We start from the raw sequence: 21786 nt of genomic DNA, 5'->3' as shown, positions 1-21786 counted from the left end.
AATATTCTTCAAAATTTGCTGTAATTATATGAACCTTTAGGATTTTTTTTCTATCATAAAAATGATTGTGGAATTTACCATCATGAGACTTTAATCTTTTTAAAAGTTAATAGGTGTATTACTATAAGTTTCTATTTGTAGTCTACTTGTTCTAAAAGGATGTGCTTATGACATATATCTACATAACAAGGTTAACAAAGGGAAAATCAAACCTAAAACAAGGAAGATAAAGCAAAAATGATAACCACAAAAAACTAAAATAAATTATATAGAGATATAGATTGATTGATTTGAGCATAAAGTTGGCTCTGGGCTTCCCTGCAGGGACAAAAAAAAAAAAAGGCAATTCAGTGGATTACATTGTTGCCATCTAAAAGGGAATGCTAATAATTCTTCAAGAACAGAAAAGGGTTTCCCTGATACTGAGTTCTAAAAACAAACTCCTCTTGTGAATTTGTTACGTGTGAGACATCATGCAAGACAGTGGACCCTGTAAAAGCAATATGGCTGTTCCCTATAATAAAAGGAAAACCATAACATAGAATGTGACTTGATGATAGTGACTCTGCTAGGGAGTTCTGTGCTGATGATATTTGGGTAGCATGTAGCTTTCTGATGAACTGTCTATCTCCTTTGCTGCAAGAACAGATTTTAGTAATATTCATAAGAACGTTTTTCCTTAGATGGTTCTTAAAAATCACTTTCTCAGATAAACATTTCCTGAGAGCTGGACAGCAGCAACAACAAAGTTCGAGTAATAATCTGCTGAGGTCTTTGAATGTTGAAACTGTCTGAATAAAAAATAAATTAAAAAAAAATTTTTTAATAAAAAGAATGAGAAGGTAGAAGATGTGATCTGGAACTCTCTGGATTAGAAGGACTTGCTCAGAGCCCTAGTCTCAATCTACTATAGTTTAAGTGAAAAAAAAAATTATTTGAGGAACCATGTACTTTGAAAACAGGGTAAGTTAGGGTTAATGTTCTGATATGGAAGTGGAGAATTCTAATTAGCGTTCTCACCTTTTAGAAAGATTGTTTTTTACATCAGTTCATATAAACTACATCTTTATGTAGAAAAATGTTAACTTTTTTTTTTTGATAAAGAGAATTTTTGGTCACCTCTCTTAACTTCCTCAGGGTTTTTCCCTACTCACCTTCAGAACCTCAGAGAGTATTCCTCAACTTCCCAAAGGGAAGTGATTAGGACGAGCTTTTCTTTGGAAGATGTGTCACTAATGCGTATTTCTAAATTTCCTGAAAAGACCTGTTGTAGCTTTGTTGTTGTTCAGTCGCCCAGTCGTGTCCGACCCTATGGACTGCAGTGCACCAGGCCTCCCTGTCCTTCACCATCTCCCAAAGCTTGCCCAAGTTCATGTCCATTGAGCAAAATAAAAAATCTTTATTTTGTTTATATTAACAGCAGTAAAACAAAAACAGTTACCAGAACCATTTTCTGAGTATCTTCTATATGCAGGTGTTGTGCTGAAGTCTTCACATGTTTTATTTTATTTAACTTTCACATAATAGGCATATAGCCTATTATTATCCCCACTTTATTTTTCCTCTTCCAGTTTTATTGAGATGTAATTGACATACAATACTGTATGAATTTAAGACATACAGCATAGTGATTTGACTTACATCATGAAATGATTGCCACAGTAAGTTTAGTTAAAATCTATCATCTTAAAAAAAAAATCTATCATCTTATATACATACAAAAGAAAAAAAAATAATTTTTCCTTGTGATGAGATCTCTTAGGATTTTGTCTCTTAACAACTTTCATGTATAACATACAGCAGTGTTGATTATATTAATCACACTGTACATTAATTATATCCTTAGTACCTATTTATCATATAACTGGAGGTTTGTACCTTTTGACTACCTTTGTCACCAAAGATGTTATTTATTAGTGACTATTTTCCCCACACTGTACATCTTACTCTAAAAATGAAAAACCAATAGCTTGGTTTATCTAAACTTACATAACTAAGGATAATAACCAACAGAGTCAGAATTTGAACCCAGATCTCTTTACTAACTTCTAGCTACACTGGTGCCTGTAAAAGGAATCTGAATCATCGTGCATTATTAGCACTGAAGTCATCATACTCTTTCTTTTTCTTGATATTTATGACAAAAATTGCCCCTAGGTCATAGAACTTTAAACTTCTCCTAGATTCTGATTTAGTCATTTTCCTTTGAAAACACATTTTTTTCTCTCAAGAAAAAAATCAGCTTTAGAATAGCTCTTTTTTTTTTTTTGGCCACGCCTCAAAGCTTGTGGAATCTTAGTTCCCAGACCAGGGATGGAACCAAGGTCCTCGGCAGTGAAAGCACAGAGTCCTAACCATTGGGCCATCAGGGAATTCCCATAGACTAGATCATGTTTTATGCCAGAATAATTGTGCCTTAACTTGTGTTCTTACATTTTTTCCTAATAGTGAGTTTTGAATAGCTTCTTGGGAAAGGAGACCAGATTATCTTTTAGTCATTAATGAAATTTGAAAAGGTCCATTTGGTTCTTAAAAGAGTTTACTCACCTTGATAACTGGCTTTGTAGTGCTCCATACTCAGTGTGCCTACATGCTGAAATAAAGAATTACTTGTGACTATGGGACTTGGCTTAATATTCCTAGAGTTGCAATGTCCCATTCAGTAGCCACTAGCCACATGTGACTATTTTTCAATTTATATTAATTAAAATTGAATAAAACTTAAAATTCAGTTCCTCAATCATAGTGGCCACATTCCACATGCTAATATATGAGACAGTGCAAATTATGAACACTTCTGTCATCACAGAAAGTTCTCAAGAAGCGTTGCTTTCGGATATGCATTTTTCACGGCCCTTTTTCTTCTGTGCCCAAAACAACATTGTTCTCCTTGAAGAACAACTAGTGCAGTTTCTGAGATTTGGGGATACAACTTATCTTCCCAACAGATTTCCTGTCATGTTTGACATAGAGAAATTTTTGTTGACAAGGTTATTTCTGTGCTCTAGGGAGGCATGCTAATCCAGACTAGGTTCATCTTACTAAAACGGCAAGTCGGTAGAGCTAGCTAATTTTTATTTGCCAGATTACATATTAAACCAACATGTTATATGACTGATATTAGAACCATTATGCATTCTGTTTTGTTGAATTGCTTCAGAGACGTACCTTGGTCTTTGATTGAGTAATGATGTTTCTATGAAACTTAACAGCCAATGTGTTAGCTTCTCTAACAGATTTAACATTTCATTGGCATATTTTTTCATAAAGGGGTTACCTCTTTCTATTAGTCTGTATTATTTGGAAGTTTTTTTTTTTTAATATATAAATCCAATTCTTCTGGTATAGCCTGGTTGACTTTGATTGCCGTTGAAGGAAACAGAGAGGCATATTCTTTATCTTCTTTTCATTTGTGGATTCTAAAATAATCTTAGTACATGGACATAATTGATTGATATAAATCAATGTGGGGCACTTAGACCTACTAGGAAGGTACCAGTACTACATTGGTCTTGAGCACACCCATGTCACATGGATAAATTTCTTTAGTCTGCCTTTTCCATTGTGATATTCCACAAGAAGCTTCTTTAAAGAAATTTGTTGAATATATTGTTTGCTAATGAGATGCTGTTGCTTGAGTATATAGAACAGTATGTCTTTCCTGTGTATAAAATAGTCCTGGGAAGTTGGGTTTCTTTTCTCCCCAAATGAAGTAAGCAGTGAGCAGTACTTATTAGTGTCAGGTTTGAACCCTTTATAATCACATAGAAACAAGCAACCACTCTCCTGTCAGCTGTACAAATAATCTGATTGAGAAAGCAGATATCTGTTCAGAATGTTCTTGGTCACTGGACACCTATAACCAAGGCCTTATATTAACCACTATTGTTCTAGTTTCAAGGATTTGAGATCATTTCCCAAGTTCAAAAAAGCTATGATCAGTATTAGTAAAGTATTGGTAATTGTGAAGTGAAATGATGCTATTCAAGGGCAATAAATTATATTAATCTCCACTTCTGTGTAACTTTGAAAAAATTTAAAATAAAGAGTAAAAAATGAACTCTTCTCAATACTCTGTAATGACCTATATGGGAAAAGAATCTAAAAAAGAGTGGATATATGTATATTATAACTGATTCACTTTGCTATGTAGCAGAATATAACATAACATTGTAAATCAACTATACTCCAATAAAAATTTTTAAAATTTCATTGATGATATTAAGCCCCCCAAAAAGAGTAAAAAAAAAAAAATCACAGGTTTTTTTTGGTTGTTTTTTCTTGTACTAAGTTGTATGAGTTCCTTGTACTTTTTAGAAATTAACCCTTTATCAGATTATATATCTGGTTTACAGATATTTTTTCCCACTCTGTAGATTGCCTTATCATTCTGTTGATTGAAGCTTTTTAGTTTGATACAGTCCCACTTGTCTATTTTTGGTTTTGTTGCCTGTGCTTTTGGTGTCATTTCAAGAAATTATTGCCAAGACTGATGTCAAGAATGGATAAAGGACTTGAACAGACAGCTGTCCAAAGAAGACATACAAGGGGCCAGTAGGTATTAATATGTGAAAAGGTGTCCATCATCACTAATTATCAGGGAAATGCAAAACAAACCACAATGAGATATTACCTCACACCACTTAGGATGGCTTATTATTTTTAAAAAAGATAAGAAGTGTTGTAGCGAAATTGTAACCCTTACACATTCTTGATGGCAACGTAAAACAGTGCAGCAGTTATGAAAAACAGTATGGAGATTTCTCATAAAATTAAAAATGAAACTACCATAGGATCCAGCAATCTCACTTCTGGGTATATATTCAAAAGAAATGAAATAAGGATCTCAAAGAGATATCTTCACTCCCATATTGATTACAGCACTCTTTGTAATAGCCAACATATGAAAACAACCCACATGTCCATCAACAGATGAATGGTTAAAGAAAATGTATATTCCTACAATGGAATATTATTCAGCTTTTAAAAGGGAAATTCCACCATTTGCAACAACGTTGATGAGCCTGGAGGACATAACACTAAATGAAATAAGCAAGTCACAGATAAAGACAAATGTTGCTTGATTATATTTGTATGAGTTATCCAAAATAGTCAAACTCATGAAAGCAGAGAATACAATAGTGGTTTCCAGAGCCTGAGAGGAGAGGGAAATGAGTAGTTGTTATTCAACGGATATAAAATTTTAGTTATACTAGATGAATAGGTTTTAAAGATCTGTAGTACAACATGCCTGTAGTTAACAATATGGTATTTTATTGTGCAGTTCAAAATTTGCTGAGAGTAGATCTCATGTTAAGTGTTTTTGCCACAAAAACCTACAGCAGCTATAACAAAAAACCCAAAGGAACACACGAAACTTGGAAATGTCAGATATGTCTACTACCTTGACTGTGATTATGGTATCATGGGTATTTGCATAGTTCCAAACTTATCAGTTGTACACATTAATTATATGTAGTTCTTTGTATAGCACTTGCACCTCAATAAAGCTGTTAAAAATTTTTAAATAAGAAAAAATATCATGAGCTCTTTGGGTGAATTTAATTACAGCTATTTTTGCTATTAGTAATAAGACATTTTACTAAAACCAAAATCTGCTCAAAGAACATTATAAGCTCTTTGGATCTGTGTCTTAATTGAATGTCAGAAGTTTAATAAACCAACGAGGAAATGTCCTACCTTATTTAAAATGTAGCGGTAAATTACGCTTTCACACTCACTTTTGATTCATCACAAATGTCCGTAAGGTGATGCTGTTCTGTTAAACAATTACATTTGTTATATTTTCTTACCTATTTCCTTAATCACTAGGTTATTATTCCCATTATTATTTCTCTACTATTTTGCTTTTACAAGTCTTGGCGTACATGTACTGGGCATCAGTTTTAGAAACTCTCTGACTTTGATTTGTTTTTATCACATCAGGTGAGGCACAGTATTGAACAGCAAGAAAAAGGTTAAAGAAAATAACAGGAATAAAAGATTGTAGTATCTTCTATATGCGTTTTTGGTAGCACCGATGCCACCAAAATTCTATTTTGATTCCCTCATTCAATAGCAATAATAATGTTTTCATGACTATCACAGCTTGAAACACGCACGCAGGCACACACAGACACACACACACACACACCACTACCACCCCCTACCCCCCTCCTCACGCTGCCAGTCTGTCCTAAGGCAGTGGCAGATGCCTGATTGGTGGGCTCTGTTTATTCTGTGAGCAGATTCCTTCTGAAAGAAGGCAGGCCATGACTGCCTGAAGCCTATTGGCCAGGACTGCTCTGGACCCTCCCTTTCTTTTTCTCAGCACACACCATAGCGAAGTCTGTGCGGAATCCTAAACCAGCCCAATTTACATCCATTCATGAATCTGTGACGTCAGCAAGCCTTCAGGCTTCTCTGCGGTGGGCTGGAAGATTGTGCGGGTGGAATCCCCCTCCTCCTTATTTTTCTAATTCTGCAAGGCTTTTTAAATGAACCTTCCATCTTTTTTAAAGCAAGAAACTGGACCGGCATGTGTAGGAATTCTTCATTGTTGTGAGTATCGCACTCTATCTTTCTGTTTCATCAGCATTTATTTCACAAGGACAGATGGAGAATGTGTTTTTGATTTGAGGTGATTAGAAAACTGATATTATTGAGGGAGACACAGTGAGAGAGACAGACGGAGACTGAGGCAAAGAGAAACCTGAAACCCCGTTACAGCTAGGAGTCTCTGAAACTGACAGCTGGTTTTCGTTTGCTCGTCTGCATGCTGCTAGACGTGGACATTTTTCATTTACGGTTCTGCACGTTACCTCTCGATGTGGGCTTGGCTTTCCTTAAAGAGAGCTCCATCTCTCTGAGAGATGATGTGAATTGTATTAGAGAAGCACAGAACTGGGACCAGAAAGGTGCTGGGGAAAGCCGGGCTAGCTAGACCGAGCAGGTTCTAGCTGCTGAGCCCTCGTCTTCCTTTCCGCTGTCCTTTCTGTTGTTTCTCACCCTTCACCTTGCCTTTGTTTCACAATTGTGTAACAGTCAACATCTTGGGATTATAGTTTGAGGAAGATGAATACCAGTTCAACCTTCCCCCCCACACACAAGCTTTTATTATGGGAGCTATAGTGGTATATTTATACTTGTTTGCAGCTCTTTATGTCACTCTGCACGTTTTATTTACGTTTTCAAAAACCTAAAACCTTCACCAGAGGCAGAAAGGCAATTATCTTTAAATTCTGACTTGTTTAATATTCCCTAGTGAAAACTAAGAAGCGGTTTCTTAATATAACCTGTAATTATATGCATGGAAATGCACATGAGCATTTTTCTAAGATAAACTTCCAACTGAAATTTGTTTATTCCACTGTGTCTGGGAAACGTGGAAAACTTCTAATACGTTCCAGGTGTTAAGTTGGTTCGATAGTTTGCTTGGAGTTTTAACAAAAAGTGTCAGAATTTGTTTTCCAAGGCTTTGGTTGATTCTGGTGAAAGTTGTGTTAGTAAAGAAGAGGGATGTGCCATTGTGACATGTTCTGCCCCTGGGGCAGCTCCTCAACACGCATAATCTAATAGCATTTTCCAACTGCCTCACTTAGAGCAGTTTAGTCTAGTCAGCAGCATGTACCTGGTTGTTCTTTCCAATGAGAGAGGACACAAGATGTCTTTTTTTTTGTTTTAATCATTCAGCCTTGTCTTATTTACCTTGTATAATCAATACTTACTTTTGAAGTTTTCATATTATAATCTGCTCATGAAACAAGGCTTCTAAATTATGGCTCTAACAATATCTTTTGAATTATTCTTATTAATGAATCTTCCAACTGTGAACTTATTTCAAAATTACCCGAGGATTTAGAATTTTCTTTTATTTCTCATCTTTGGTATTGTCCTCACTCAATTTGTTTTTCCTGAGTACATTTGAATTCACTAGAATTATAGAAGGGAAAACTTCTGCCTGCTTTTAAACAAGATTTTTGTCCTATGCTGAGAAAACTATGGTGTCATGCTTTGCTATTTTTTATCTGCAGGTTGAATAAATAACAAAATTCCCAACATTTGTAAACACCTTGACTTATTTCAGCATTTTTTGAGTATGTACCTTCAGATACGTTGTTGAAAGTAGCAATTTCAAAGTTACTTTAAATTATTAAAGACTTTTAAGTCACTACTAGATCAAAAGACTCCTTAGGATTTTTTTAAAAGAGGTGTTTACAGGGACATGCTCACTGCTGGTCCATTGGTTAAGACTCCAGGCTTCCATTACAGGGGCCACGGGTTTAATCCCTGGTTGGGGAACTAAGATCCTACATACTGTGTGGTATGGCTAAAAGCAATAATAAAAAGAGAAAAGAAAAAAAATGTGTTAATCAGACTCATCTTAGGAAATGTTCATCAGATTTCCATATACATTTTGCCAAAGAGAGCTTTATTTCCATGAAAGAAATCCAGTCTGCCCTTTGGTTTTATTAAAGTAAAGCTATCCCTTTAAGGCACAGAGTGGATATAGAGTCTCCATCTCTCTCCACTCCTAGTGGCTGTATTCTAAATGATATTTATTTTCATGTATAGTGTACTTGTAGGGGAAAAAACAATAATTCTTAATTGTTTAATATCAAACAATAAAATCCTGTGTATCAGTGACTGTCAATAGATGGCTTTCTGTTTAAAAATTGAAGCTACTCCAGAAGTAGGAATTAATTTATTTAGTAAACAAAGTCAGTCAAACCAGAGCCATGTCCTGGGGAGCTGTCAAAAGGAAGGTTCCTAAGGGCCAGCAGCCACATTCACTGTTACGTGGTGGAACAACCATACTTTGAATGGCAGAACCGGTCAGTTTGGTTTGCACTGGCTACCTATCTTCTCTCTATATGCTACAACTGAATTAATTGCTTGGCGAGTTTAAATGAATCATGATAGTCAAGATGACCAATTCTGCCAGGTGGCAGCCTGACTCTTACAATTTCGATTAAAATAAAAAACATTCACCAAGAACACTCTTTTACTTTAAAAAAAAAAAAAAGGCATTTACATGATATCACACTCCTGCTCTGTGTCAGTTATTATTTCTTAAGGATGTGGGGGAAAGAAAGAATTAGAAGATGCCATCTTTACCCCTAAGGAGTCGAGAAGGTAAGATGCCATATATTTTGAGTGTTGTGCTTCAAAAATTGGTTTCTGTAAACAGACATTAAGATTAGAATTACCTGGGGGAACTTTCTATCTTTCCAATCCAATGGTTTTTAGTATGTTCACAGAGTTGTTCAGCCATCACCGCAGTCAATTTTAGAACATTTTCATCGTGCAAAAAGAAACTCTTTACCCATTATCAGTCACTCCTCATTTCCCTTCAACTCTCAGCCTTAGGCCACCACTAATCTACTTTCTCTACACATATACTTGCCTATTCTGATCATTTCTTATAAATGAAATTACACAGTATATGGTCTAATGTGACATCAGTTGACCTTTGAACAATGTGTGAAGGGAGTTAATCTGAGTATAATTTGTACTCATCCCTCTGTATCCACAATTCTGCATCCTTGGTTTCAACCAACCATGGACTGTAGAGTAGTGTGGCTGGTATTCACAGCTAAAAAACTACAAGTGTAAGTGGAGCCGTGCAGTTCAGACCCATGTGGTTTAGGGGTCATCGGTAGCTTTGTTCTCTTAGTATAAGATTTTCAAAGTTTATCCATGTTTGTAGCATATATCAGTGGTTCATTCCTTTTTATCACTGAATAATATTTCATTGAATAGCTATATCACGTGTTACTTACCCATTTATCAGTTGATGGACACTTGTGTTCTTTACACTTTTGGGCTGCTATGGCTGCCAGATGTACAAATGCTGTGTACATTTGTGTGCAATTTTTGTGTAAACATGTTTTCATTTCTTTTGGGTATATACCGAGGAGTAGAACTGCTAGGTCATATGGTAACTGTATGTTTACTATTTCCACACTTTTTCCACAAACAGTTTTCCAAAACAGCTACACCATTTTGCATTTCCACTAGCAATGTATAAGGATTGCAACATTCATCAGCAAATTATTATTATCCATCTTTCTGATAAGAGCAGTCTTAGGAAGTTTGAAGTGGTAGCTCATTGTGATTTTGGTTTACATTTCCCTGATGGGTAATGATGTTCAGCATCTTTTCTTTTGCTTATTGGTCCTCTGTATTTCTTTTTTGGAGAAATATCTATTCAGATCCCTTGTTCATTTAAAAAACTAGGTTATTTATCTTTTTATTATTGAGTTTAAGAGTCCTTTATGTACCTTGGTTATAAGTTCTTTATCAGGTATGTGGTTTGTGACTTCTTTTTTGTTCTGTGGGTTGTCCTTTCATTTTCTTCATGATATTATTTATAGTACCAAATGTTTTAATTTCTATTTTTGTCATTATTGCTTGTGCTTTTGGTGTCATACCTAAGAAGGCTTTGCCTAACTCAAGGTTATGAAGATTTACTCTACGTTTTCTTCTAAAAGTTTTAAAATTTTAGTTATTACATTTGGGTCTGTGATCCATTTTGAGTTAATTTTTGTCAATGGTAAAAGGAATGGTTTGACTTGATTCTTTTGAATGAGGTTATCTACTTCCAACATTTGTTGAAAAGACTATTCTTTTCCCCCACTGAATTGTCTTGGCACACTACCAGGGAACTTAAAAAAATACTGATGCCATGTTCCTGCCTCCAGAAATTCATATTTAGTTGATCTCTGGTGGGGGCCAAACATCTGCATTTTTAAAAAGCTCCACAGATGATTCTAATGTGAAGCCAGGGAAGAAAACTATTTGTATAGATAGAGGGTTAGGCTCACAGAAAAGGGACACCATTTCTGAAACAGGAGACAGGATGAGTGAAGACATAGAATTCTGGTATGGAATGAAGAGAAGAGAGAAAAATTAAGATTCATACCGGAAGCATGGGATTTCTTGCTAAGTATGTGTTAGTCATTTTCAAAGAATGAGGACATCATCGGAGGTTAGTGAAATATGTTAAATTAAAGGAAGAGAAGGAGCTTATTAAGCAACCTCTACATGCCTGTAAGTCTGTTGGGAGCTTTTGCATACAGTATTTCACTTCAAGTATAACCCTCATACTAGGAAGTGAGTATTATTACTACTCCCATTTTATAGATGAGAAAACAGGCTCAGAAAGATTGTCGACCTAGCCAAAGACACCATGTAGTGCACATTGGGCCCAATTTTTAAACCCAACTCTAATTCTTGGGGGCTTCCCTGGCTGTGGTGTTGGAGAAGACTCTTGAGTGTCCCTTGGACTGAAGGAGATCAAACCTGTCAATCCTAAAGAAAATCAGTCCTGAATATTCATTGGAAGGACTGATGTTGAAGTTCCAGTACTTTGGCCACCTGATGCAGAGAATTGACTCATTGGAAAAGACCCTGATGCTGGGAAAGATTGAAGGCAGGAGGAGACAGGGATGACAGAGGATGAGATGGTTGGATGGCATCACCAACTTGATGAACATAAGTGTGAGCAAGCTCTAGGAGTTGGTGATGGACAGGGAAGCCTGGTGTGCTGTAGTTCATGGGGTCACAAAGAGTCTGACACGACTGAGCAACTGAACAGAACTGGTAGCTCAGATGGTAAAGAATCTGCCTGCAATGTGGGTGACCCGGGTTCAGTCCCGGGGTTGAAAAGATCTCCTGGAGAAAGGCATGGCAACCCATTCCAGTATTCTTGCCTGGAGAATCCCATGGAGAGAGAAGCCTGGTGGGCTCTAGTCCATAGGGTCGCAAAGAGTCAGACACGACTGAAGCAACTTAGCACACACTAATTCTTAATCCCATTCTCTGTCTCTGTATACCATGAATTTTGAGCATTGAGTTCTACCATCAATCAGTATTGGTCCAGTCCAGCATGAATCTAAATCTTCTCTAGCAATGGTCCGGACTGGACAAACAGTAAGATAAGCTGGACAGTGGGGGTAAAGTGTTGGTGCAGTAGGTGCAGTGGAAGATAAGAGGGTGAGGTGAATGAAAATTATCATGTGTTAACTAATCATGGAGCCCAGGCTGACTGTACTCTTCTTGAGTGTAGCTGACAGGAAAAATCCTAAGAGGACAGAGGGCCACAGGAGAATGATTGAAGAGATTGATGAGGAGACCAGGGTGGAAACGAGAATGTATCAAATATACTTGGCAGGTGTAGAAATGTTGGTATTTATTTCATTAACAAATATTTATTGAGCATTTACTGTATATTCAAGGTACTGGGGACCCAGAAAGAAAAAAATGAGACAAAAATTTTCTTGCTCTCTTGGGGAGCTTATTTTATTGGGGAGGACAAAATGTGAATAAGTAAGTTATGTTTAGACTGTAATAAATGTTAAGGAGAAAAATAAAGGTAGGAGGGGAATAGAGGGTAGGGATGAGGTGAAATCAAAAAGGAACCATGTCATCACTTGGTTTACGTGCAGATGTATATTCCTCAAGGAGACTAAGGAACCATCACACTGAGGGTGCAGTGATGGACCATGCCAGGCACTTTGGGTTTATAAAGAAAGCAACTTCTAAGTACTAAAACTCAGAGTGAGTAGTTAGCATTAACATTTTGTTCAGCACCTTATATATATCCTGTACCTGGTACAGAGCAAACACTTCAGAAACATTTGTTTATTGGATGAGTACAATTTTTTTGGATTAGTAATTTTTCCACTGGTTGGAGGGCAGGGCAGAGATGATGCTTGGGAATTTTTTCAAACTTTACTTGCTGCCCTTTTAGGATAGATCCTTCTAAATATGCATATATACATATGGATGGGGGTAGGGGTATCCTTCCATAAATGTCCCAACTCAGAATCATTGCATACTGAGGGATAGTTAACAAGGAGGATGTATTTTAGTGTTCAGATGAATTGCGCCAAGATCATCAGCGTAAGGAATACTGGAGACTCGTACATTTCTTATGCTTTTTACACTTTAGCAGAAGATTCACATGCACCACCTTGAACACAGGGCAAATTGAACCCTTGGTGTATAGTGAAGCTTTTTTAAGATAATAGTTTTCAATAATGAGGTTCTATTATGCAGTCATTTACCTGCCTTCTTTATCTAAAAGATTACTTATATTAAAATGGATAAAATCAACATGTCTTCTGTTTACCTGCTGTAAGACACAGTGATGCACTTGTTTGTTGTTTAGTCATTCAGTTGTGTCCAACTCTTTGCAACCACATAAACTGTAGCCCACCAGGACCCTCTGTTCATGGGATTTTCCAGGCAAGAATACTGGAGTGGGTTGAAGAATTGGACTTGAGACTATAAGAGCCTGTGTAGCAGTCTAAGATCATCCTTGGCAAGATTCCAATTATCTCAGCTTTTTAAAATTTTCCCTCAACTTTGGTCTTAATATATGAGATGGAGAAATTGTTCTTAGTGATCTCAAATGTCCTTTCTAACTCTAATGTTGTTAGGACTCTTAAAATTTGTTTATTACCTACATCAAGTAGACAAGTGACAATTTGTAAGACAATCTTGTTAAAATCTACCTTATTCCAATTTTTCATAATACTTTTATAGAAGTTTAACTCCCATGGGCTGCTGCTACAGTGGAAGAGAACAAAGTGTCAGAAGTGTTTGAGGTAAAGATATCTGGGTGAAATCACTTTCAGGTTTGCCTGGAGATTTCCTCATACAGAGAAAATGAGTGCTAATGCGCTCTGACTATGCCATCTTACGATAGGCTCATTTTACGTGTTATTTGTCTTTGCTATCGTTCTTTATAGTTAAGAGAGAGTTTCCATTTGACTAGTGATTTGATGGTCTGGGCTAATAGGGCATATGGCAACAGATAATCTAATAACCTCAGTTTGGCTGTGTTTTGTAGCCTTTTCCTTAATCTGACTTTTATTAGTGCTCTGAAGACGCAAACTCAGTTAGGTTCTTTCTATCCATCTCTCTCTACTGCCTATGATTCTCTAATTCAGGCCAAAGTGTTGATGATGAGACTCAGTAAATAAGAAAATGAAGACCCACTAAATCCATAAATGGTATAACCGGGCTTTGAAAAAATAAGATTTTGTTATTTTGTATGAGAGTTGCTAGCCTTTGATAATTATTTTCACATTCTCCAGATAACACTTTTGTTGCTGGGTTAGTGTTCTGAGTTTGCAGATTTTATTGAAGAAAAAATAAATTTTTAAAATTATAAAACAGAAAACCCTCTTTTAATTTTTGTGCTCATTTTCTCCAGTCTAAAATTTTTCTTATATCCTTTTTATCTGTGTAATAGTCAAGCAGAGAGGTCTAATGTCTAGTCTTAACATCTTTAATAATTTCATGTAGAGGTTCCATTTAGTAACAACACATATGTGTAGCAGTGTGGCTAAAAACATCTTACAAAAAGCAATTCGTATTGCACATAAACCCTAAGAGAATGTATAGTAACTGCAATTTTAATTATTTAAAAATTTAAGGAAAGACAATATAGGACTTTCCACTGACAGATAATAATTGTCTTCTGTGTGCTAATTTATATTGTGAATTCCTGGGCAGGGGTAATAGCTGAATTCAGCAGTACTAGAAGGATGGTTTTGTGAAATTCTGGATTACAAAAAAAAAAAAAAGGTCAAAGAAGTAAAAAAATGAGTTGATTAAAAGTGAATGGCTGAAGGGCTTCCCTGGTAGCTCAGTGATTAAAAAATTTACCTGCCAATGCAGGAGACACAGGTTCAATCTATGCTCCAGAAAGATCCCTTATGCTGTGAAACAACCAAGCCTGTGGGCCACAACTACTGAGCCTGTGCTCTATAGCCCGGAAACAGCAACTATTAAGCCCACGTGCTGCAACTCCTGAAGGCCTGGGGGCCCTAGAAACCGTGGTCCACAACAAGGGAAGCCACTGCAGTGACAAGCCCGCACATCACAACAGAGTCGCCCCAGCTTACCATATCTAGAGAAAAGCCCACACAGCAGCCCAGCGTGGCCAAAAATAAATAAATACATTTTTAAGTGAATTGCTGGGACTTCCCTGGTGGTCCAGTGGCTAAGACTCCACGCTCTCAGTGCAGGCATCCTGGGTTTGACTCCTGGTCAGGGAACTAGATCCCACATGCCACAACTAAAGATTTCACATGCCACAATGAATATCTAAGTGCCCGAGTGCTGCAATGAAATGGCTTAGAAATAGCCAAAGACAAAGGATTGGAGAAAGGTGGTGGAGAGCCCAGGGAGACTGGCTGAGCTGTGGCCCACCTGCCTAGGCAGGTGGCAGCCGGGCCAGCAGTTTTCACCATAAACCAAAAGAAATGCATCTGAGAACCAGACTGAACAGACTCAGAGTCCTAAAGAGGGCTGTCACAGTTGCTATTACTAAAGAGGACTCAATTTGCCAAATAAGCCCTCTGTGGCTTCTTATTACCCCTGAGGCACTGTGCCTGAGTTTCTAGTAGCTGTCCCGCCTGCCTTTAATGGGACACATTAGGCTATCTGCAGGCGTAGATAACTGTGGATAAATTGAGATTAGTGAGATCAAGCCCACCAAAACACAAAACCATGATTGCTTTTTCCAGAGAAAATAATCTTTTGATTAAAGTGAGATTAAGCATTTTACTAATTAGTTACCAACTATTTCCTCTCACATAACAAATTCAAATACAGATGCATGCGAAGAAGCAGATGCAACATACCTTTGGAAATTTCCAGGAAATACTAGACCTAAATTATGGATTCATTTTAAATTTTTGCTGAGCACAAAATCTCCTGGGAAATATCCACCTGATATTGCAGCTGCTAGGGCTCAAGAGCCAGGCTGAAAAGAAATTTTACTACTTTGCCTGGTTCTCCCTCCTCCCTCCTCATCCTCCCCCTCCTATTTCTGGCCATTTTTGAACAGAACCCCTTCCATCTGTTTGTCAAATCAAAAATAACTGAACATTTGCTTTATACTGCTTGTGTTAATGATCAAAGCTAGGCCCTAATCTAATCCTAATGTGTTCTCCAAGACCTGGAGACCAGAGTAGATTTCTTGAAGAAAGAAAATCAATCACATAATCCTTTATATTTTCTTAATCCTTTATATAATCTTTTCTCCAATCAGGGCTTCTGCCGTAATACATTGAAACAGCACCGACTCCCCATCACCTGTTCCGCTTTGATCAAAAGTTTATATTCACTGATAAGGATTTCTTTAAACTGAATCTTACATCTTTGATATTGGCTTTTGTTCAGTCAGTTCAGTTCAGTTCAGTCACTCAGTCGTGTCCCACTCTTTGCGACCTCATGAATCGCAGCACGCCAGGCCTCCCTGTCCATCACCAACTCCCGGAGTTCACTCAGACTCATGTCCATCGAGTCGGTGATGCCATCCAGCCATCTCATCCTCTGTCGTCCCCTTCTCCTGCCCACAATCCCTCCCAGCATCAGAGTCTTTTCCAATGAGTCAACTCTTCGCATGAGGTGGCCAAAGTATTTGCTACAGATTGTCTTTTTCCTGCTAACTATTTAAAAGGCTTTGGAATGGCTTTAAAAACAAAGAGCAGCTAGCCGCTCATGTTCTAATACCCTGGACCAAGGCTGGAAAGTAAAAAGGAATGACCAAGAGAACCTCACTGTTAAGGCAGGGCAGAGGCCGCCAGGTTAAGGACAAGGAAGGCTGTCCTAGGAAGTACCTGTCCAGGAGCCTGTACTGTCTTATAGCCTCGCCAAGCTCATGAGCAATATGAAGCAGTAATTGTATTGTGATTTAACTGAAATGCATATGGCTTGTACTCAAAAATGTCTTTATACTCAAAAATAGTTTTGTGTTTGAATTGAGTGGGCTGAACTTGAAGATTCAGGGTGAGGAAACTGTAGTCTCAAGTATTCTTCTAAAAGAAATCTCCAGTTTATTCCTGAGTCATTATAACCAAAGTTGCCTAAGACTAAAACACTAAAGCTTTGGGGCTTGGTTTGGGGACCTATCCTTTCATTGCTGTACATATTTATTTTTCACCAGAGGAAGCTGGAAGTTAAAAAAATTATTTTTCTTGGATACATTTTACCAAGCAAATTCTCTTATTTGAAATGTAATTAATAAAATATAGTTTAGAAAAATTATTCAATAAGAATTTTTTCCCAGGTACTTAAATTGTAGTTTCTTTTATAGGGGGTACCTAAATAATAAGATAAAAAACTTCTATTTCTGTTTCTCAGTTGACCCATCCACATCAGCCTCTGCCCACCAACCACGACTAGGTCTAACCATCCCAGCTGGCTTACCTGCCTCCACAAAACCTGGTTCTATACAGTGAGAAGTATTTATAAGCTATGCATTGATTATATTTTCCCTCTCTTCTACAAAATTAAGATGTATTAGCAATTTAAAAACATTAATCTTGCAAAAGATCTACACATGAGCTAGCTAATACAGTGGTTCTCAGAGTATGGTCCTAGAACCAGGAGCATCAGCATCACCTGGGAACATGTCAGAAATGCACAGTTTCAGGCCACTCCCCAGATGTTCTGAATCTGAAATGCAGGGGGTGGGGTCAGGCATCTCTGTTTTAACAAGCTGGCTAGGTGATGCCACTGCATAGTAAAGTTTGAGAATCCTTGATTTATAGGATAACGTCTCAGAATTTTAATATGGATAGGAATCACTTGAGGACTTTGTTAAAATCCAGATTCTGATTCACTTAGTTGGGTGATCTTTTTTTCAGCATGTCTAATTAGCTCCCATCCACCTGCAATGCAGAAGACCTGGGTTCGATCCCTGAGTTTGGAAGATCCCCTGGAGAAGGAAATGGCAACCCCCTCCAGTAATCTTGCCTGGGAGGTGCCGCAGACAGAGGAGCCTGGCAGGCTATAGTCCATGGGGTCGCAAAGAGTTGGACGCAACTGAGCACCCCCACACACTTTTTGTTGGTGATTTCACTATTTAAAAGGGCCCAAAGCATAGCGTTGAAGTGCTGCCTGGAGTTCGTATGAAGGCTATGATGTGCTAAGAAAGTCAGCTATGTTTAGGCAAGAATTATTGTGCTGTTGGCTGTGACTTCAGTGTTAATGAATCAACAGTGTATATTCAGTAGAGTATCTTTAAACAGAGATACACATAAAACAAGTTTGTGTATCAATCAGTTGAGGAAAACGTTGTGTCCAGGGGCACACAGAAACCTAACCCTGTATTTCTCCTAGAAGTATTGGTTCAGTATTCACTAATTCATTGTTCATGATGACTTTATAAAAACATAACTATCTCAAATAATAAGAATAACTACTTAGTAATCAATTGATAGAATTTATGATGCCTTTTTAAATGGTGGTGATGAAATCTCTTCAATCAATATGAAAAATATATATGATGTAGTAGTAAGAGAAAAACAGACAGTTTCAGGTACAGCACAGTTCAAGTTATATTGAAAATTTTTCAAGTGAAAAATTGAAGGAAGTACACCAAAATTTTTTGAGTTAGGGTGAAAGAGTGATTTTTCTTTATTTCTCAAATTTATGTGATATTGTTATCTTAGGTTTATAATGTTACACTTTAAAATCTGTGTCTTACTAGTTTTTTCAGAGACATAAGGTATTAATATTGAGAGGCACCACCTATTCACCTCCTTGAGAGCCAGAGTCAAATACATTCTGGCTGTGGGGTTGACCTTCTTAGGAAAGATCTTATTAAGTTTGGTATAAGAGAGTATGCTATCTTTGTTAAGCCAAATAAAACTGCTCTAAATCACAATGAGAATATCTAAGAGAAATCCAAAATTACAAACCCCTTGCAAAGGTTAACTAGCTATCTGATAGATACTACTGGAACCATGCTTTGTAAATAATTTGTCTTGCCTAACCACAGCTGTCCTAATTTCTATGCATTTTTCTACTCTTTTGACATAAGTAAAGACCTTGGCTTCTAAAGTCAAAGAGTTGAGTCCTGGCAGTTCCATTTATTAGCTACCTATGCCTGTAAGTTATTTAATGTCTCTAAGTTTCCCCCATATATGCAGTAAGGGTAATTCTAGAACCTAATGAGTGTTAAATGAAAAGCTGAGCATAGCACATAAGATACACTAAGCCCTGAATAAATGGTATTTGCTATATGTTCGTTTTATTCCCTTCACTGATGGTCTGCCATATTAGAAAAAAAAAAAGACTGTCAATACCTGGGGAAAGTTTTTTAAAAGAAAAAGAAGAGAAAAAGAAAAATATGGACAATTATATTCCTATCCACTCACAGTCCACTTAAAGAAACTGACATGTACCCTATAATAGAGCAGTGGTTCTCAAACTTTTGGTCTCAGGACCAAAAAAATTATTGAGATTCCCAAAGAGTTTTTGTTTATATGAGTAGTGTCTTCTGATTTTACCATAATAGACATTCAGTTCAGTTCAGTTCACTCAGTTGTGTCCAACTCTTTGCGAGGCCATGAATTGCAGCACACCAGGCCTCCCTGTCCATCACCAACTCCTGGAGTTCACTCAAACTCACGTCCATCGAGTCGGTGATGCCATCCAGCCATCTCATCCTCTGTCGTCCCCTTCTCCTCCTGCCCCCAATCCCTCCCACCATCAGTCTTTTCAAATGTGTCAACTCTTCTCATGAGGTGGCCAAAGTACTGGAGTTTCAGTTTTAGCATCATTCCTTCCAAAGAAATCCCAGGGCTGATCTCCTCTAGAATGGACTGGTTGGATCTCCTTGCAGTCCAAGGGACTCTCAAGAGTCTTCTCCAACACCACAGTTCAAAAGCATTAAATCTTCGGCTCTCAGCTTTCTTCACAGTCCAACTCTCACATCCATACATGACTACTGGAAAAACCATAGTCTTAACTAGACGGACCTTTGTTGGCAAAGTAATGTCTCTGCTTTTGAATATGCTGTCTAGGTTGGTCATAACTTTCCTTCCAAGGAATAAGCGTCTTTTAATTTCATGGCTGCAATCACCATCTGCAGTGATTTTGGAGCCCCCAAAAATAAAGTCTGACACTGTTTCCACTGTTTCCCCATCTATTTCCCATGAAGTGATGGGACCGGATGCCATGATCTTCGTTTTCTGAATGTTGAACTTTAAGCCAACTTCTTCACTCTCCTCTTTCACTTTCATCAAGAGGCTTTTGAGTTCCTCTTCACTTTCTGCCATAAGGGTGGTGTCATCTGCATATCTGAGGTTATTGATATTTCTCCCGGCAATCTTGATTCCAGCTTGTGCTTCTTCCAGCCCAGCTTTTCTCATGATGTACTCTGCATAGAAGTTAAAGAAGCAGGGTGACAATATACAGCCTTGACATACTCCTTTTCCTATTTGGAACCAGTCTGTTGTTCCATGTCCAGTTCTAGCTGTTGCTTCCTGACCTGCATATAGGTTTCTCAAGAGGCAGCTCAGGTGGTCTGGTATTCCCATCTCTTGAAGAATTTTCCACAGTTTATTGTGATCCACACAGTCAAAGGCTTTGGCATAGTCAATAAAGCAGAAATAGAAATTAAAACAATAAAAAATTTAATACTAATTTATTTTTAAAAACAAGTACACATTCATGTAACTTTTTGTGAAAAGTAACTAGTTTCCATACCTCCAACATTTTTTGTGAGGAAAATGGCATTACGACAAGAGACTTCTGTAAGTCTTTTAATGTCTGACTTAGTAGATGGTAGTTGGATTCTCAATTGGCTTCTGCTTTCAGTCTGTCACAGTATCAGGTGGCATATAGTAGCCACTGGGAGATTCCACTGTAAGGATTAGTGGACTTGTGAGAGAGTGTGAGTGAAAAAGGAAAGTATAATGTCTCATTATTATGAAACTAGTTCTGACTTCATAGACCCTCTCAGGTCTCAGGGACCCCCAGAGGCCCCAGGGCACACTGAGCGCCAGTGCACACAGGATGTGAGTGCGACAGTGGAGCAGGAACTGTAGCGAGCATCACTGTTGTGCTCCCCTGGTTCCTGACACTGTGCTGTCCATCGTTAAACCTCACAACAGCTCTTATTACAGTCCTTAATTTGCAGATGAAACTGAAGCACAAAGATGTTAAAGTCCTCAAAGTGGAGCCAGTATTCAGTTTTGGATAGTGGCTTCAGTGTCCAGAGTCTTTTCTGTGCCACCGTACTGCTTCCCTAGTTGGGAATTGAGTAAGATTTCGTAGAGAAGACATTTTTCTTAAAGGATATAGAAGGCTGGGGGTTCTTCTAAGACAATCTTAAGAGAATGGTACAGTATTAATAAATACAGAGTAGGATTTTATTTTTGAGAAGGTTTTTAGCCTTCAGCTTTTACTAATAAGTTTCTTCTAAATCACTTTACACTTAGGCCTTTTTCCTCTCTCACAACTGCATCACCAGTGCTCTCCTGCCCACCCTAGTCTATTCAGGGTTCTGAGTAGCTGCCAGTTACTAAACACAGGATTTTTTCCCCCGTTCTTTATTTTTTGTTGAGATAAATTTACAGTTTTAACCATTTTAAAATGTGCAATTCAGTGACATTAAGTGTATTCATATTGTTATGCCACCATCATTGCCATCTGTCTCCAGAAATTTTTCATGTTCCCAAACTGAACTGCTGTACCCATTAAAGAATAACTCCCCACACTCCTTTCTCCCCAGTCCCTGGCAACCACCATTCTACTCTCTGTCTTCTATGAGTTTGACTACTCTGCTGCTGCTAAGTCGCTTCAGTCGTGTCCGACTCTGTGTGACCCCATAGACGGCAGCCCACCAGGCTCCCCCGTCCCTGGGATTCTCCAGGCAAGAACACTGGAGTGGGTTGTCATTTCCTTCTCTAGTTACCTCATATAAGTGAAATCATACAATATTTGTCTTCTTGTGACTGGCTTATTTCACTTAAC

At 37.7% G+C, this 21786-nt stretch overlaps 1 protein-coding gene across 5 annotated transcripts in view; it reads left to right on the top strand.

Moving 5' to 3' along the window:
• Positions 1-21786, top strand: part of MAP3K13 (mitogen-activated protein kinase kinase kinase 13) — a 159133-nt gene that overhangs the window by 54321 nt on the left and 83026 nt on the right. The window contains exon 1 of one of the 5 annotated variants that reach the window (XM_006071076.4): positions 5566-6561. The exons of the other annotated variants lie outside the window; for them this stretch is intronic. The gene's annotated coding sequence lies outside the window, so the exon portion shown is untranslated. Of the gene's footprint in view, positions 1-5565; positions 6562-21786 lie in introns of those variants that run through there. 5 annotated transcript variants of the gene reach the window in all.

This window comes from Bubalus bubalis, chromosome 1, assembly GCF_019923935.1.
Source record: "Bubalus bubalis isolate 160015118507 breed Murrah chromosome 1, NDDB_SH_1, whole genome shotgun sequence".
NCBI classification, from domain to species: Eukaryota; Metazoa; Chordata; class Mammalia; order Artiodactyla; family Bovidae; genus Bubalus; species Bubalus bubalis.
Note: the sequence above shows the minus strand (reverse complement) of the source record. Positions and strands in the feature narration are given on the sequence as shown.